The 18,095-nt window shown below is 37.6% G+C and overlaps 1 long non-coding RNA gene across 1 annotated transcript in view; it reads right to left on the reverse strand.

The window, feature by feature from the left end:
• The window catches only part of LOC140002719 (uncharacterized), a 43,920-nt gene that overhangs the window by 11,780 nt on the left and 14,045 nt on the right, over window positions 1-18,095 (reverse strand). The window lies entirely within an intron of this gene.

The raw sequence follows: 18,095 nt of genomic DNA on the forward strand, positions 1-18,095 counted from the left end.
TAAGAATGCAGGTGAAAGAAAAGGTGCTGATAGGGTGCTGCTAATAGCCTAGACAGAATGAGAAAAAATAAATCAGGTGCAAGTAGTGAATGACAAAAATATAATGCTGTCACCTTTGTCTGGACATCAACATTTTTTTAAGGATGTTGAAACCTACTCACAACACAAAGTAAGTTTGGGAATGGAAAGGAGTATCTTCTGTTCCAGGTTTAATTTCCCAGTAACTGGCAATACCTACAGGCATTGCTATCTAATATCTGACAGCATCTAGCATCTAAATATGATAGATAAGAGCCTGGCAGACAGGCAGGGGACTCCCTCCCTCTGTTTATTCATGTGAAATTGGGAGGAGAGAAAAACCTCCACAGGATTTCTGACCCCCTCTTTCAGCTCCACCCCTGTCAAAAGCTGAAACTAATGAGCTGGAAATAGGAAATGTGCAAAATAACTGACACTTCCCTATCTGAACTGCATTCCTTAAGAGTTCTTTTTCTTTTTTATTTTATTTTATTTTATTATTATTATTATTATTATCCTTGATAAATGCTTTGACATGTGTATTTATGTGAAGTCTGAATTTGATTTAGATACCAACTACCTGCTGAGCTAAGAATATTTGCTTCCTACTTAAACCAATATGTTTATTTAAAGGATCTTTAAGTTTTAAAATGCCCTTGGCTTACGGCTCTGTAAATGGGTAACCTTTATATGTGGAATGCATTGTGCACTCCATTTGTTATTAATATAAAGTAATATTTTCCTTTTGCTCTGCTCTGTTCATTTCTTTAGGAGCCCTTTTACTGTAGCAGACTTGTGAAAAATGTGCATATGCATGTATAGAAGAGGACAGAAAAGGCTGATTCTCAGAGCTTCTGCTTAAAGATGATGTCCACCAATCTTGCTTAAATAACAAACAAAGGGTCTTTGTTGCTCTTGCAGAGAATTATTTTGAGAGGTAGGACATTTCTTTTGTTCTGTGTTTTTGTGCACAGCACAATAGGGCTAGAAGTTGTGGATGCTGCTTTCATGTAAAGAATAAATGGCAACGTACAGACCAAATGAGTTAATTCACTATTTTTATTAAGAAAGGTTTCATAACACTTGTACTTTCATGGGTGAATTCCTTGACTCTCTGCTCCTGGTTATTCATGTTTAACACAAGTTTCACTTTGCTCAACTAATGTTCTCTTTAAATTCAAAGGAAAATTTGAGTAAGAATATACAGGTTTGCTACCAAATGCAAAAATTCTTTATTTTTACATAGAAAACCAAAGTTCTATTTTCAGGTCTTCTGATCAGGAAATGTTTGTAAAGCAGCCAGCAGTTAGAAAACATGGTCATGATTTGAAATTTCCAGCCAAAATCAGGACACCCATGTCATGGAAATTCATTTTGTAAATAAAATCATCAATATAATGCAGGCTAATCCCTTCTAGAATGAAGTTCTCTGAATGTAGATGCATATAACAGGATATTTGGGTTCCTGTCAACAACACCACTGACACATGTGCTCTAAGGCTTTCACTTAACGTATGGAAGAGGCCAGCAATCTGCAATGCAAAGTTTTGAAGGCAATTACTCTTTCTTTTTAATTTGAGCCCACATTCAATTAAGTGGAGCAGAATTGCTCACATCCTTTCAGCCAATTAGTCACAGGCTTAAGTTTTTGTTTTGTTTGTGCTTCTTCCCTTCTCCACCCTGCCATCCCTCTTCTCCCCCCAAGAAATATTCCCGCCTTGGATTCCCTAACGAACATAACCAAAGCTGTCAAAAAAAAGTTTCTGGGTGTTAAGGTTTCAGACAGCAAGCTCTAAGCATCAGATCCACAGCAAAACAGGTGCACCCTTTCAAAAACATGAAGCATTAGGGGTTGGGATCTGTCCTTGTGGGTGAACCACACCATAGCCTTGGGGTGACAGAAAGTGGCATAGCAGCGAGCGGGATCTTTGTGCAGGAGACACAGCAGCATTCACAGCTGAGCTGAATCAGATTGAAAAGGAACTGTCAAGTGTTGTGTGTACCATAATTAACCTTTTTCAGGTTTCCTTCCCATCTTTTAACCAAGCTTCCTTGCAGGCTATTATGCCCTAAAGCCCATAATGATATAAAGCTGTGATGATGGAGCACTGACCTCTCTACTCTACTCAGATCTGACCCATAATATTTTGAGTAGCAGAGATCTGAGCATTTGCTAATATTTTCATACCTTTGTGAGAAGTAAGAAAAGAAAACCCGTGACTTATCTGTTGCATATTTCCACAACAATGAATGTTAAAATATATTTATTGGGGTGGGGGGTGGAGTTCTAGGGCTCATTTTTAATATAGTGGTTAGTATAATAATTCCTTGAAACTGTTCCCCTGTGGTGAAATAATGAAAATTAACTGAAAAGAGCTGCAAGTGCAACTTCTGAGTGAAGGATTACATTAAAGTATTGCTCTCCTTGTGATAGCTTCAAATATTTGTATAATAGAATTTGTTGCCCTGTCTGGAGTTATAAATTATCAACATAGCTATAGAAGTATCCCTGAAAAATAGCCCTAAGGCTATTTGTGTACTGAGTCCACACAAACAGCATGATGTTGAGCAGGACGTTAGTAAGAGATACTCATTCCAAAGCAACTGTTTCACTGGTACCTGAATTCACAAAGTGATTAAAAAGATTATTTGCAATGATTTTATATGGAGGGACCAAAAAAAAAAAAAAAAAAAGAGTCTTTTTTTTTTTTCTTTTTTAGCTTAGGTGACTAGGTAAGGTCCTTATGCACACGTGATTGTAAGCCACTAATGTCAATGTGACAAATCACACTCTTAAATTTAGCACAAGGGTCTTGCTGAATTGGACCTAGAAATCTCGAACGCTTTTAAAACTGCTTTTTTAAACGCTTTTTAAAAAACACTTTTTAAACTTTTTGGTCTGGCCAAAAAGAGCAATGTAAAAAAGGTCTTTTAAAGTGAACAGAAATGCTTATCTGCCCATGGGGGTTTTACAGTTGTTTATAATGTAATAGTTAATAATAGGTGATTTAAAATCAGCATTTGCCATTATAGTTTAGAAACTCACACAGACTGTTTGCCAAAGCCATTACTGCAGTTCTATAATAACACCTTATCAGTTTTGTAACAAGCCCATTCTCTTAAGTTTTTTCTGTAAGGCTGGTTCAGAAAAACACTGAAGTAATCACATCACTTCACTTTTTAAATCCCGTCCCTGACTCCTTTTGCTGCTACATCAAATAAAACTAGTTTTAACACTGAGTTCGAGAAAACACTGAACTTCACATATGTGAGCCATCGCACACTTCGGGCTGTTCACATCCCCATGGTTTTGTGAGTCTGGGGTGCCAGCTGTTCATTAGCTCCTGACCTCACTTCACGGCTCACTCAGAACTTTCTCAGCCTTTTTTGGTTCCTTGTGTGCAGATTGTCCACCTAGCATTAGATGGGAAAACAACTGTTATAAAATTCTTTCTTTGAACCCACGCCTAGTATGATCCCTGCATGAAACTGGTAGGTAATAATGCCTATATAAATGGCCAGGAGCAATTCTGAGGTGAAGCCACAGTTCCACTTAATTTACCAGGAAATCCACACCACTGTCACAAAGATCATACTGTGTATGTGCATTTTAATTCTTTTAATTCTTTTATTGTGTCACCCTCTTCCCCGATGTCTCCCCCCCCCCTCCCCTTACTTCTTTTCAGCCATGCATTCAGCATGGCTGAAACTGACTGTATTAGGTCTTTTCATGTCTTTCCCTTTCCCTGACGGATTTAATCATAAATAGCTCTTGCAGAAAATATTTTCCCTAAGAAATGCACATGTCTGAGGATAACTTTGTGGCTTTTGATAAAGGGACATTGCTGTGAGCTGTAAAGGCTTCATGAAATCAGGAGGGCTGACAGCAAAGTCCTTTGTTTTATTGCAAATATCTAAGACCACATAACTGATATATGGCTGGCTTCACATATGGCTTTCTTTCTTGCCAAGTCTACTGGAAGACAAGAAGAGTGATCCAAGAGTTATTTTTTGCATGTGCTTGGAAGTCCTGATTGCAGATTCCTCCTACAGTAGGGGGACACTATTTCAGTATCAGTTTTATTGCACCATGCTGAGATTTTACATCTTTAACCCTATGTGTTGTGGCTGGCTTTGAAACAGGATTTGAATAATAGTAAAAAAAAAAAAAGAAAAGAAAAAAGAAAAGCCAAGTAAAGCACCTAAAAGTATTTATCTTGCACTTATTGTTCAAGGCAAAACTTCTGTTTATTAAAAAGGGAAAAGGGACTGAGATTCCACTGCAGTCTCTTCAGGGAAGTAAAAACCAACAATGTAGACTGATAATACTCAACCTTCTGTGCTTTTCCTTCCCCCTTGATCCCATGAGTGCACCTTCTGGATCCATCCACTAGTGAAACACTAGGTGATGGGAAAGATCTGTTGGACACTAATTCCCACTGACAGCTCCCATTCTGCACATGGGAGGCTGTTTCCATTGTTCTAAGAAGCACTTCTATGTATTATCCACACTGTGATAACTGTTCATTGCTTCTTCATGTCTGGACTGCGTGATGATAATTTGGGAAACAAAGCAGTTCTGTCTTTTTTTTTTTTTTTTTTTTTTTTTTTTCTCCTGACTGCTGTTTTCATTTTCATTTTTGTTTTACTGCACCTGCATTACTGAGTGAGGTTTGTTAATGTAATCTTGGTAGCAATTGCTTTGAGACTGTCATGCCAAAGTGTGAGGTGTGAGAAAGAAAAAGAAAGATCTGTGAGCCAACAAATAACACAGAACAGTAAAAGAAAAAAAAATCCAAAGAATAACAACTTATTTCTTACTGTTGGATTCAAAAGCAGAGTTTGATGCATTTTCATTCTTTTGTGTTCATTGTTGTATTAATATGGGACATATCTGGAAAGACTTGATCAGATTTTTCAAGATTATTTCTTGGATTGGTGAAGACCTCACTGATGTGAGCTAATAATGAGCTCAGACATCCTACATGGGTCCAATGTTCCTAAAATGCTGAGCACCCTTCCTGGGGCCTGTGTATTAGAACAATTACCCAGACAAATACACAAAATAGCCCTTGTTGCCTCCTTTCACTGATAGAAAAGTGAGATTTATCTTACATCATATAGGGATCCTTCTAGATCCCAGAAGCCATCTACGCTAGTACCTGTTCACTGTTGTGCTGAAGGAACTGACAGTTGCATTGCAACTTTGACTATTTCGCGGGGTTTCCTTGCTATTGGTTTTGTTCTGGTTGCAGAAGAAACACATGACTATTAACAACAATGTTTGTCTGCCCATCTGGGGAGTGAAAGCATCAAAACCTTTTATGACCACATATGTCATACATGTTTAAAGGCACACATCATTCAGGTTTCTGCATTCATAAGCAGCACTGTGCCACAGATGGGGCTCTTACAGTGTAACCTAACAACTTCATGCAACTCGTGCAAAAGGCCACAATGTCAGCAGCAGAGCTGGATGCAGAAGTCCAGAGTACAAAATTTCTTTTATCAAATTTAACCTAGGGTAAGCACAGAACTGTAAATGAAAAGAGATTGATTTTATTCTTTTTAATGGAATAATATATAAAAGGAAATAAGCACACATAGAAGAAGAAATGGAGAGATAGTGAGGCTAACACTAACTGCTATCACATGCAAACAGGAGCAGCAGGAAACACAGAAGACACCTAATGTCAACTGCTGTGGAAAAAGAAAACTACAGCCACTCTTGTAGAGGAGGACGTATAACTATACTTGGCAACTGCTGTGAGAATTACTAATATGTGTAGCTGGCTGAGACAAGAATGAACCATCTTGTTGGCACCTTTTCTGTCAGAAAAGGCAAAAGAAGCCAATATAAAATGGATTATGAGGACTTAAAATTAAAAAAAAAAAAAAATAATAAATAAATCAACAACCCAAGCTCTTTAAAAATGCAGAAACAATAATTCAGAGGCACATTAATTGAAATTTCTCAGTTTCTCATGTCAAGATGGGTATCTCAGTGGAAGAAGAGTAAAAGACAGAGTCTATTGACTGTGCAGCCCAGAAGACAGGAAAACCAACAGAGTGCTCTGTCAGACAGGATACCTGGATTTCTGCCATCACCCCCTCCTCTCGGAGAAGGAGTTAATAATTTCCTTGCCATCATTTCATTGAAAATAGCTCTATCCAGAAGTTCTGCACACTGGCTGTTTAGGGAGAACAGAGCACCTTCCTAAGATTACCTTGTAGATTACTTATTAATTATTCTTACTATTACAGAACTGGTTCCAAGAGTTTTTAACAAAGGTGGGAATGGGACTCACAGTAAAACAATGTTCTTGAGGAGACAAGCTTATGTGTAGATAAAAAATAATTTTTTGCCTTGGTCTTGCAACATAAAGGTGTTGTGTTTGATGAAATAAAACAATAGTTCTTGATAAAGATTTCAGCTATGCTTATTAAAATAATATATTCTAAAGATGTATCTTGCATCTCTCTTCCCAAACCCTGATACTGGAAAAAAAAACACCTTTTACTACTTCACCATAAGAGCTTGGTGCAAAGAGCCTGTATTAGATAAGGACAGGTGTTTGGTATGTAATTATGTTCTTAAAGGAATTTTGGCTTGATCCTACCTTCTATGGATTCCCTCTCCCCAAATATCAGTTATGCCCATATTTTTAGAGGATAATGTTTATTTCATTTGATTAGAATCGGAATAAATAAACTGGTATTGCATTGTCATCTTTTTTTTTTTTTTTTTTCACCCCCTTTTAATTTGAATGACTTATAAAGTATTACATGTTATAGTTCATTAGGTTCTCATTGATTGGATACTTATTAGTTTCCTGAGCCTGTTTCATTGTTCTGCTGCTGTGCTTTCACCATTTGGTATTCGGCAGTATGCATAATGAATAAATTACAGTTGAGTGAACGGACATCACCATATGGGGGTAATTTGTACTTTGACAGAAGGACAGGGCTCCTGGACTGGTCCTAAAGGGAAGCTCTGCAATCTTCAAAAATCCCTCTAATTTTTTCAATTATTTACTTTCAAAAGGCCTTTTCCATCCCCAGTGTATGTAGATAGGAGCTTTGAATAGCAGCAAGCTGTGGGGACCAGGCATAAAAGTTCTAATTTTAATTGCAGGGCTTCTGAGATGCAGATGAGACGGTACATACACTGATTAACACCTTCATGGCTAAGGGTACTTGTATGCATTCTGGCCTCCTGGAATCCTGTGATTATGTGGGATATTTTAAACCTGAGGAACTTCATGTTCCTTGCATACTGTCAGAGAATATGGGAAATAAATTTTGGAAACAACCTAAATTTAACATTGGTACTGACATGTAGCTGTTATCTGGTCATGCAATCACACTTTTTTTTTTTTTTTTTTTTTTTTTTTCACAAGAGAAAATAAGAATATAATCTTAAAAACTAAAATCATTGATTTATGCCAGTGTTAATATAGAGAACATATGTAATCCATACAAGACAGTTACATTGTGAAGTCCTTTTTATAGGGAAAAAAAAAAAAAAAAGTGGAAGGAAAACTACGGTCAAGCTAAGAATTCATAGCACAGCCCTAGAAAAGATCACACATAATGAGTCTAAGCAAATATCTTTCTTTCATTTGCCTCTTGCTTGCTTTGTCAGGACCCATGAAGTTGCCCATTCAGCTTTGTTTGAGTTCCAAAACAATCCGTTCAGAAAATATTTTAAATAAAGTATTTCTCATAATAATTTCAAAACATGTTTGAAATTATTTTTTTTTTTACTCAAAGCATCTTCATTTCATGTGGTTCTGACACTGTCTTTTTAGTTAACATACTGAGGGTAAAAATAGTGAGCTAAAATATCCAAGCTACTACATATCGAGCAAGTTTTCACACCAGCTATTCATGACATCAGAGGGATATATTCTAGAGGAAAATCTTCTTTACCTATAGTATTTTCTCATCTTTTCATCTAATGTACTCAGCATGCTAAAGGTAGCCTTTTTTTTTTTTTTTTTTAAATTTTAATTTTTATTCCAGGTTGAATTTGGGTCCCAAAATATTGCTCAATCAGTGACATCCCAGTCACACATGCACCCTTTTGGCATCCTTCCCCCATATAATGTGAAACCATATTCTTTCCTGAAAACACAATTGGTAAAATTCAGACTCCAGACTTATGAACACGCTATTTTTTAATTGATGTGTCTCAAGACTGTTGCTTAGAAGGAGATAATGTCTCTAAAGTGTGAAGTCACAGATCTGTCCTTTAAGTTCCCTGCAGCTCATTCAGATCAGTTGCCCCATCCAAGGGATGTGCAAACCGTATTTATTTATTTTTTCCCCTTACCACCAGTCAGGCCACCTGCAACATAATATTGGCAAAGCAACTCTTTGCAAGCAATTGCTTTAGCTCTTCTTATAAGCAAGAAGAAATTCTCAGAAATTAAGAATTGAAGTGTTTAATTGCTATCTTTTAAACATGGGATAATCCAGATTGACCCAAGAGTTAATACCACTGGAGCATGATCAGAGAGAGCATAGCAAGCAACCCATATTCATATCCATAAGCTCTGGGTGTAATCCACTGCATAGTGAAATAAAATCTATTCAAGACTGACATAAATGACAGCAGGGAAAAAAAGGAATACGTATTTCCAGCCAGACTGGCCACTCTCCAGGCATTTAGCAGCTGATGTTCTGTAGCTAATACCTTATTTACTACCCTTTGCTTACTCGCAAACATTGATAATTACTTCTGTTTCATGGTACTGACTGAATTTTCTTTGCAGGTAAACAATAAGCTTAAGAAAGCACGTTAAATAGGAGGACAAGCAGAGAAAACGATATGAGAGGCATAGAGTCCTATAGGAGTGTTCTGGATCCAAATTCATTGTCTTTTGGTATATTTTCTCAATTACTCTTACAAAGATCTCCCCTTAGCTGGCTAATGCAATTAAGGGCCAGTTCTATGTTCTACCAGCCTCACTAAATGCTATGAGTATAAAAGCCATAGACTGTATCAGATCAGTAAATCTCTACTGGAGACTGTTGACAGCCTTTTGAGGTTGATCATGAGCCTTCTGGTTACAAAGAGTAAATAACCAGCAACCTGAAGAACACAACTGTACAGTTACCTTCAAAGTTGTTAAGAATTTTATTTGAATTCAGAGCTGCAGATTTAAGTTTTTTGCTAAATTAAAGAAACTATAATTGTTTTTTTTTTTTCTCTTTTTTAATGTCAAAGCAAACCTCACTGAAAAAAATAATATATATATATATAAATATTTAACACTGTGGCCTTTTCAGTTAAAAAGGGAGGAAAACTGAAGTATTTGATAATTTCTATAAAATATCCTTTAAGGAAAAAAAAAAAGAAAAAAAGATGTAAATGTATGGATACAGTTTCTGTAACTTAGATGCCTGTTTTTCATATTGTGAAGTGTTCCTTTACATTCTTTGTATGTCTCTGTGGAGTTCAGAGCTCTCATAAGCCTTATTTACTGGGGTTAAGGGAGATGTAAGCCCTTCAGCTCTTGGCTTTTGCACTCATAAAGATAAGTTTTTATTCAAAGTGCAAACATTGTTAGGTGTGTCAAGGTGATAAAATTTGAAGGGGCGCTGTTGTCTCATTTCTGGGTACCTCATATTAGGTACCACTATGAAACTACCAGAGGAATAAGCAGGGCCAATATTATTTATACAAGAGAAGATCAGAGGGTGTGAATTGCAAAGGTGTTGTGAATAAATTAAAAGATAAAGTATGAGAACTGAATTTGGGAGACAGGTCGCCCACAATGAACAGGTTTCCCCATACAGCCTTATATCATACTTTAAGACTCTGATGCAGCTGTCTGTATTAATATATTCTTCACTGAACGGACAGAAATTTCAAATTAAAACAATATCCCTACTGTCTAATATTCAGAAATAATAATAAGAAAAACTAAACCTCTTGTCAGATTCTTTCAATTGCTTGCTGCTAGAGAAGTTCTTACTAACTTAAAGTACTGGTTACAAAGATATTGATGGACTTATATATATATATATATATATATATATATATATATAATATATATTTTATATATATATTTTATATATATATATAAAAGGTCTTCCCGATCTTCCCAAAAAGGAAATGTCTAATTTTTTGGGAGTGGTCTCAGAATCTCTTTTTTGATTCATGTGTTCTTTCATCTTAATATTTGGCTTTATTCATATGGTCTTACAGATTGATTATTAATCAGTCACAACTCTCCCCTCTTGCTTACTGGGAACATTACAAATGAGAACAAAATAAGACACTGCTTATTTAAAATGACCACATTCCCACACTACAATTACCCTTAATATATATTTTAAGTTTAAATAAAATATTAAAGTAATGTTTTTTCTTTCTTTTTGTCTCTGCAGTTTGTTGATATCTCTCCTTCCTGACCCAGATTCTTTTATAGAACAGGTAACACAGAAAATTAATAGTTTTTACAGACTGGAGTGGAAATTCTAAAGTTACTGTGACAAGACTGACTCTCTTTCTGGACATGTTTTCCTCTACAGAAGAGCAATGTCTGCTGATACAACAGTCTTTTTCACCTCGTTGTTTTTAGATCATCTCAATTTGAGTCTGGGCAGATGAAATAGAAGACATTATTGGTGCAACTAGGAACATTTAATATTAGAAACTAGTTAAATCCACCAAGTTGAAATCCAATTCCCCCTAATATTGGAATGTTTAGGTTGGGAGATTTGTCCTAAGCTAGTTTACATGTATATGCTTATGGGCAAATGGCATGATCTCACCCAAATGAAACCTCACGTTACATCTTTAATAAGAATGTAAACCCTCAATTATCATATCATGTGTTATGATAACACAGAATGCATTAGTCTATACACACAGCCCTATATAAAATCTAATTTGCAAATTATGAGTAAACTATTAATTATGATGTAAGTACGAACACATGTATAGCTGTTAGACATGCAGTGGTTTTCACTAATTTTCACTGAGAAACAGTGATTTTGATTTCACTTGGTGCAACAAATTCAGATCAGAGTAGACAATTAAAAATGTGACCTCCTCCACTGAAGTGGTCCATTTCTCTCTTAAAGATTATGCAACATTTTGTAAAAGATTGTTATAAATTCACACATTCTTCCAAAGGAAAAAAAAAAACTGATTTTGTCAAAGACTGGATTGCATTAACTGAAGCCCTCACAAGTGTCTCTTCTGTAGCAAGCTCTACATTTTAGGGTCGGGGTGAGCTCTTATTTGTGTAGGAGGAAAATTGTTAATGAAATTTTGCTCAGTGAGCTGTGTCATCCTTTATTCTTGCTGTGCTCCAGGAGGGTCCACACTGTCAAATATCAGAAGAGGCTGGAAATAAGTGACACATATCTTCAAGACCAGAAATGACAGTGACCTTCCAGCTCCTTTTTGCAAAGGAGTAGAGGTGTTGTACACAGCTATTAAGACCAGAAATGAACTCTGACATTTTAAAATTGTTCTGTTTGGTTCTCCACTGCTCCTTATGGCAGGGGTTCAAACTCTGCTCCTAGTTTCTACAGCACAAACTCACAGCAGTCCCTTCCAGGACACAAACCCTAATTTACATTGGACTTGGTGAGGGCAGATCTCACCTGGTCAGCTCCATCATTTGGATTGCTACATGTGCTGAATATTAGAATGTAAGCAATGCTCTTGTATCTTGAGAAGGGGAAATGAAGCTGTCCTTCTTACCCTGTGTTTGTAACCAGACACCATCAAAGCTTTTAGCCCCGTTTTTTCCCCCTCACTCACAATTTTGACTTTTTTTTTTTTTTTTGACAGTTTAATTTTTCAGTACTGCACTCAATTTTGCATAATATGATTCATATGGAAATTAAGAGACATTTAATGGAGGCTCCAGACACTGCAAATGAGTAGGGATAGGAGGAAGAACGTGAAGTGTATGTCCCTGCTCATTAACATTGAGAGAAAGATAGAAGTGGCTGGATCTTCCTTATCTTTAGGGAATGGTTTACAAAACACCTACAGAAGTTGAGCTGAAGGGAAGACAGCTAGAACAGCCCAGACAAAAAACTGAGACTGAGATTGATATATCAAGACATAGAATAATGTTTAACATACAATGCTGAAATGAAAGGAAATGTTCCCGATTTACAAACCCTTCATGAGCATGGGCAACTATTGATGGTTTGGATAGCAGCCCCAATCAAGTTACTTTTTTTCACTTGGATTTAGAATAGGTGCAGGCATTTCTGTTATGTGTGAACTTGCTGTTACCCTTGCCCTGATTACATTAAAAATGAGGCCACTGTAGAGAGGTGTGCATGGAGCTGTATCTAACAACTCCTAGAAGCTAAAAGCTAGTGCAGAATGTAGCAACCCATCCTGGAAGCTACACATGAAACTATGAGGCAGAGAGGATAAAATGACTCTGATGATTTCTCTCTTCACAGTCCTCCTGGAAGCACCTCTGGAACCAACTTACTAACCACTCAAACTGTTTGCCCTTTGACGGTCCTTCTGGAGTATCCCCCAGTGTATGACAGAGAGGCAGGCAACATGGAAGCTCCTGACTTCGCACTGATGTCTGTGTTGCTGTCAAGTGTATTCTGGACAAACTGTGCTCTGCCACACGCTGTCTAGGATGGCTGGAGCCTAACAAAATTTTCACCAGAACTCTTCCCTTTCAGGAAGGAAAGCAACTCCTTTCCTAAGACATAAAGCGTTCAAGAAGTTACTTGGTAGAGAAGCCTCCATGAAGGCTGTTGCTGTTTATGACTGTCCTCTGAACAGAAAATTAAATAAATAAATAAATAAATAAATAGAGTAGGAGACACCAGTGTCATAGGAAGGAGTGGTAGAAGAACATCATCAGGACTTAAAGGGTGGTGCTGAGCTAAGGAAGAACACAGCAGTGTGCCACTCAACACTGTGCTTTTCTCTTGGGTGGCTTGGTTGTGCAATAGTTGTATATAAAATGCCCCAGTCTGGGGAACCCTCACTTGGACAACATCTGTGAGGGACCTAGCAGTGATATAAATATAGCCACAGTGAGCACTGTAGCCCATAACTTTCTGAAGACTGCAGAATTCTGCTACATGGAAACACCACTGATGGGGAAAAAACAGCAAAAGCTCCAGTTCTGCTGCTGTCAGAGATGGATCTTTGGCATAGTATTTTCCAAGGAAATGCTTGAGGTTGGAACTTTCTTTTCCCTGTGGTTTGCCAGAAACCAGACACATCAGTTTTTCAGTGCTTTAAATCAGGGATGTATGACACGAAAATGGGATACTGGTGACCTAGGGGGCCACAAAGCAGAGCAAAACAGTTTGGCATCTGCAAGGGCACTATTCTGAGATCACTAAAGTATTATGTGGGCTGTCCACTTGATCTTCTGGTTGATTTTTGGTTACAGTGCATTTTAGTTGTGAAAACACAAGATGCAGAATAGCTTTTGTTTGTTTGTTTGTTTGCTGTAAGCAAAATAAAATGAATAAGCATAATGCAGGAGTACTTTTCTCATTTCTATTTGACTTATGAACTGCCAAACCCATCATATAATACACAATTTTATAACAACAGCTTTCTAATTACCTACACAAATGATGGAAATACAAAGACAAAATGAAACACCACCTAAGAAGCTAATGTCTGTCCTTTCATTCAGATTTCAATAGCCCTGGAGTATTCACTATCGTCTTCTGGAAAGAAGATTCTTTCCTGCAAGTATTACCTCTAGTAGCCATAGGATGAAGTTCAAAGGGCAATATGGCAGGACTGTGATGTCTGATATTCACCCTTGAGAAACAGTATTAATTACTATGAATATTACTACTAGTAATATTCAAAATATGCACCAGCAAAAATATTTTCAACATTCTGAAAATAAAAGAAAACGAAAAGTTTCATTTCCAAAAGATCTCTTGGAAACTATATATATTTTTTTTATAAGCTGATATTTGGGGGGATAGAGTGAAATGCAAATTCTGAATTTCAAATTTAATTTTTATCCAAGTAGCACATTTTAAAAAGTAAATTTATGTTCTGTTCATTTCTTCTTTGGTATTTGGCAAGATTGTAAACAGATGCTCTGTTTGGCATGACCAGGGGAAAGCTGTGACATAAATAAAATACTAACCTATTTAAAGTATCTTTTTTAATCTTGATAAACTTTGTGGGGTCTTACATATGAGTGTAAAATAGATCCAAATTCTTTCATGGAAGGAAGACATGCTAAGATTCCCCAAAGGGTCATTTTCTAATGCACCAAGCATATCTGGTTGTTCTTTAATAAATACCTGGGACCAAATAGGGCCTGCATTAAATTTGATTTCAGTGAAAAGCACTGATTTATTATTATTATTATTTTTAATGAATTCACCATTCCTATATACACTGAATACTTGCTGCAATACTTTTAACTGTGTGTTCCTTAACCATAATCTGGTGTTTCAGATAGTTTGCGTCCTCTGGTAGCACTTGAGAGCAGCAGAGAAGCAACTCCATTCTTACATATTTTCTCTGGTATACCATTTTGCCAGTGATATATTTTCACTTCTCAAAGCTGCTGTGCAAGGTGATAGTCGCTGTCCTTGAAGAAATTAGTGTTTGTTGCCTTAATTTTTTGAGGGAAGTTGGCATTTTGTCATTTCAGCTCATCATGTTATGCTTGTAATAATGTGACATGCTTAACTGCTAACTTCAAGCTGAACATTTAATATGGGATACACCTGCAGTGTTTATTTCAGATAGTCACAGTCAGCGCTCAGAGCTTTCTCATCTGGAAAGATAAAGTCCATGGCCTGAACTTTTTTTTGACGTGGACAGTTTTATTTTTATATGTTTAGAATATATAAAAATGTAAATGATAGGGGGTATTCCACCCTAAATGTTTTTACAAAAGTAAAAGGTCACTATGGACTTGTATGTGTATGTGAGCATGTGTGTTCTTGTGTGCTTGCATTTGTGTTTCTATGCTAAATATTGTAAAGCATGTTACAGAGGTCATTTGTGATTGTAAATCCCTGAGCAGTATATATGTGAAAGAGTTCTCAAATTCCAGTGTGTAGATATGTCAAAGAATTTGCCAATCTTTTTGAATGGAAAACAAAATAAATCATGCCTTACACAAAATCTACTTTTATTTTCCACCTTCTTTCTTTCCTTGCAACAAACTTGTACTAAATTCCATGTTCAGTATTCTGCTGATCAGGAATTATTTCAAGCACACTGAAAAATAAAGTGTGTGTCTATTAAATTAATGTTTGTTATGAAGTGATAATGGGAAAATGAATCCTAAAACACCTTCTCCCCAAATTGGGTTGTGGTGAACACACACATACGGAGCTTCCCTGATCACTGCAGCTGCTGCTGCACTGAGTCATTGAGAAATCACGGCAGAAGTTCCAGCACCAGAAGACAGCAAAAGGCATCCATAGGCACAGGTGTGCATAGTTTTACAGTGATTCAAATTAATTTAGGGCTATTTAAATCAAAAGCTAATTCCTATCTAGGTTTGTGTTTGCAGCTTGGATAAGTATCTGCAGCTGGCTATATTTCTTCATGGAAAACTGTTATCAAAAAAAATAAAAATAAATAAAATAAAAACATCAAAATGTTGTAATGCTGTAGTAGGAAACCAGAATGGTTGTACAAGTCTATAGTTGTGATCTTGTAGTAACCACTGTGGACTTTTTAATCCTGCAATAACAATCACAGTCAATGAAAGAGAGGCAGACTCATGCTTACATTCTGCTCATACACATATTACCAGGCTTGGGTAATTTTATGAACCAAGCATGAGATTTGCTCCAGTCTCTTGCTCCAGTCCAGCTATGTCCCTGCCTTGTGCAACTGCAGGACAACCTCCCACCCTCTCTTCTTTTCTGGAAGCATTTAAGGTGATAACTATATGCACTTCTGCACGTATATGTGGCAAGGTTTTGGTACTGAATGGGGTGGGAATGGCCTCCATAAGAAGAGCCCAGCAGCTGTCCCATGGGGGCCAGTTCCAGATGGCTCCAAAAGGGACATGCTGCTGGTCAGAGCTGAGACAGTGAGAAATGATAGCAATGAGAGCACATTTAAGAAAGGGGGAAAAAAACTACCACCACCAACAACAGAAAAACTGCTGCACCATAACAGCTGGGAGAGAGGAGTGAGAAAATGTGAGAGAAACAGTCCTGCAGACAACCGGGTCAGTACAGAAGGAGGGCAGGAGGTGCTCCAGGCATGGAGCAGAAGTTCCCCTGTGGCCTGTGGAGAGGTCCCTGGTGGAGCAGGCTGTCCCCCTGCAGCCCAGGGGTCCCACACAGAGCAGGTCTCCATGCTGCAGCTCATGGAGAACCCCCACAGGAGCAGGTCCTGGGCTGGAGCTGCAGCCTGTGGAGAGGAGCCCAAGCAGGAGTAGGGGTCTGAGGGGAGCTGCCACCCATGGGGGACCCGTGCTGGAGCAGTTTGCTCCTGGGGGATGGACCACATGGTATGGAGTCATGTGGGCACAGCTCTTGAAGAACTGCTGCCTGTGGGAAGCCCCCGCAGGCTCAGTTTGGGAAGGACAGCATCCCGTGGGAGGGACCCACGTGGAGCAGGGGCAGAAAGTGACCATGAAGGAGTGGCAGAGATGAAGCCCTATAGACTGACAGCAGTCCCCATTCCCCGTTTCCCTGAACCACTCAGGGGGAGGAGGTTGAAGAGTGTGGAGGGGGGGGGGGGGGGGGGGGGGGGGGGGAGTTGTTTTTGGTTGCTTATTGCTTTTAGTATTCTCACTGCTCTAGTCTGCTAGCAACAGGCAATAAATTACATTAATCTCCCTATGTTGAATGAGTTTTGCCCGTTTTGGTAATTGGTGGGTGATCTCCCTGTCCTTATGTCAAACCTTGAGCCCTGTTCATTGTATTTTCTCCCCCCTTCCTTTTGATGAGGGGGAGAGAGAGAATGGTTGGGGTAAAATTCATCTGTCCAGCACAATGAAATTACCGCATCACTATATGAACCTCTATATGAACTAATTGAGATATCTGATTACAAAATTTTAGCCGTTAGGAATGTCCCAGCCAATAAAGGGTGCCAATGAAAGATAAAGCAGACTTGTACATTGTCTTTGGTCCAGGACCCAACTGAAACTTACTTACTTTTGATAGAGGAAACAAGAATAGCCTAGGAGTCTGGCTTTTTTAGCCCTCCCTGCTAGTCATCTGAGGTAAAGAATAAAGGCTAATTACAATGAGGTTATTTTAGAATCAGGGAGAAGGTCCCTCAGTGCATGTTAACTGTTTGAATTGCCTGTTTGTCAGTCAGTTGTGGTTGACCACATCTAGCTGAGGTTCCAAGTACTGGTTTATAGGTCTACCTGGGCAAATGTATTCCAGCTACTTTAGAAGTAACTGTGGATTATAATCCCTTTATGTCTATTTCTCTATTTCTTATGTCAAGTGTAATGCTTTAGAAGTAGATACATTTTTTAGTTATCCCTCCCCCGTCATGTTTGCTTTGATTAATCAAAGTTGAAAAGTGGACTAATATTGGAAGCTCTTTTAAGTAAAATAGTTCCTATATTAATGAGATCCAGTCCAGTTCAACTTAAAAAAAAAAAAAAAAAAAAAATCTTGTTGAGAGGGAAATGTTCTTTCTCATGTTATTAAAATGAATGAGAGCAGTGAGATGATTTTTGATTTTTTAAGTGTTTTTTTTTTTTTTTTTTTTTTTTTTTCCCCAGCCTAATTGAGTTGGGTTTTGTTCATCTATGGTAGGTTATGTTTTCTCATTGTAGAAGCTTTTTCCTGGTAAAATCATTCCCTTCACTAATGAGATCCATCCTGATATGACAGGAAGACAGCTCTTAAAACACCCACCGTTTTCTCCCATTCATTTGAATAGAAGCAAAGGGACATCTTTTAAAGTAATTTTTATCAGTGAGATTGGGCTGAATCTCATTAATAAAGAAATGATTTTACTCAAAAGAGCTTTCACAGTTGAGCTATAACCCAGATTAGTAAGATCTAGCCTGATTATAACTTTATAAGACATTGTACTTCTGCCATTCAAAGCATGCATCAGCTATGTAGAGACCATTGATTCTGTA

The sequence above is a fragment of the Anas platyrhynchos genome, chromosome 5, assembly GCF_047663525.1.
Source record: "Anas platyrhynchos isolate ZD024472 breed Pekin duck chromosome 5, IASCAAS_PekinDuck_T2T, whole genome shotgun sequence".
Taxonomy (NCBI): Eukaryota; Metazoa; Chordata; class Aves; order Anseriformes; family Anatidae; genus Anas; species Anas platyrhynchos.